Genomic DNA, 2,274 nt, shown 5'->3' with positions numbered 1-2,274 from the left:
TGCCAAAGAATGCTCAAACTACTGCACAATTGCACTCATCTCACACGCTAGTAAAATAATGCTCAAAATTCTCCAAGCAGGCTTCAGCAATACATGAACAGTGAACTTCCAAATGTTCAAGCTGGTTTTAGAACAGTCAGAGGAACCAGAGATCAAATTGCCAACATCTGTTGGATTATCAAAAAAGCAAGAGAGTTCCAGAAAAACATCTATTTCTGCTTTATTGACTATGCCAAAGCCTTTGACTGTGTGGATCACAATAAACTGTGGAAAATTCTGAAGGAGATAGGAATAGCAGACCACCTGACCTGCCTCTTGAGAAACCTGTATACAGGTCAGGAAGCAACAGTCAGAACTGGACATAGAACAACAGACTAGTTCCAAATAGGAAAAGGAGTATGTCAAGGCTGTATATTGTCACCCTGCTTATTTAACTTCTATGCAGAGTACATCATGAGAAATGCTGGGCTAGAGAAAGCAGAAGCTGGAATCAAGATTGCTGGGAGAAATATCAATAATCTCAGATATGCATATGAAACCACCCTTATGGCAGAAAGTGAAGAAGAACTAAAGGGCCTCTTGATGAAAGTGAAAAAGGAGAGGAGAGTGAAAAAGTTGGCTTAAAGCTCAACGTTCAGAAAACTAAGATCATGGCATCTGGTTCCATCACTTCATGGGGAATAGACAAGGAAACAGTGGAAACAGTGTCAGACTTTATTTTTGGGGGCTCCAAAATACTGCAGATGGTGACTGCAGCCATGAAATTAAAAGACACTTACTCCTTGGAAGGAAAGTTATCACCAAGCTAGACAGCATATTAAAAATCAGAGACATCACTTTGTCAACAAAGGCCTGTCTAGTTAAGGCTATGTTTTTTTCCAGTGGTCATGTATGCATGTTAGAGTTGGACTGTGAAGGAAGCTGAGTGCCAAAGAATTGATTTGGCACAGCTTTTGAACTGTGGTGTTGGAGAAGACTCTTGAGAGTCCCTTGGACTGCAAGGAGATCCCACCAGTACATCCTAAAGGATACCAGTCCTGAGTGTTCATTGGAAGGACTGATGTTGAAGCTGAAACTCCAATACTTTGGCCACCTGATGTGAAGAGTTGACTCATTGGAAAAGACTGGGATACTGGGAAAGATTGAGGGCAGGAGAAGCGGACAACAGAGGATGAGATGGTTGGAAGGCATCACTGACTCAATGGACATGGTTTTGGGTGGCCTCTGGGAGTAGGTGATGGACAGAGAGGCCTGGCGTGCTGCAGTCCATGGAGTCACAAAGAGACGGACATGACTGAGTGACTGAATTGAACTGAAATAGACCAGAAGTATTTCCCTTTTGCTTTTCTTTTCCTTTTATTGGTTTTTAGCTGTACTTTTACTGTATATGAAATAATCCAAACCCCATACTACTTTGTGTGTGTGTGTGTATGTGTGTGTGTGTGTGTGTGTGTGTGAATTGCATTTTCCTTGTTTGACTGAGGCAAAAATTATATATCTTTCTATTTATTTGTACCCCTGAAGTTTTTCATAATAAACCCAAGACAAATTAAGCTGTGATTAAACATTTATGAAATTAAATTCAAAGACTCTGTATTTTCCTTTTAATATGAATGTATATATTGTTCTCTTGTATATAAAATTCCCCTTATTTATTAATAATATATCAGAAAGACTAAATATTAGCATAAATCCCATGATATATCAGATATGGAATGCAGAAGAAACTATATTTCCCCCCATTATTTGTTTTTGGCATTTACGTGAAAGATAATTGCCCATAGGTGTCCATAGGTTCATTTCTGTGCTGTCTGTTATGTTCCATTGATCCATATGTCTGTTTTTGTATCAATACCATGCATTTCGTGTACTGTTGCTTTGAATATTGTATGAAGAGTGGAATTGTGATACCTTCAGGGTTTTTTTTTGCTTTTGTTTTTGTTCAAGTTTGCTTTGTTAATTTGGGGTCTTTTGGTTTCAAACGAATTTTAGAATTATTTGTTCCACTTCTGTAAAAAGTTCATTGGTATTTTGATAGGAATTGTATTATATTTCTAGATTGTATTGAATAGTATAGACATTTTAACAATATTAATTATTCTAATCCAAGAGCCTGTGATGTGTTTTCTTTTTTTTTTTAATTTTTATTTTATTTTTAAACTTTACAATATTGTATTAGTTTTGCCAAATATCGAAATGAATCCACCACAGGTATACCCGCGTTCCCCATCCTGAACCCTCCTCCCTCCTCCCTTCCCTACCCTCCCTCTGGGT

Source organism: Bison bison, unplaced genomic scaffold (assembly GCF_000754665.1).
Source record: "Bison bison bison isolate TAMUID 2011002044 unplaced genomic scaffold, Bison_UMD1.0 scf7180017861828, whole genome shotgun sequence".
Lineage (NCBI taxonomy): Eukaryota > Metazoa > Chordata > Mammalia > Artiodactyla > Bovidae > Bison > Bison bison.
The sequence above is the reverse complement of the archived record's forward strand: the minus strand, read 5'-3'. Positions refer to the sequence as shown.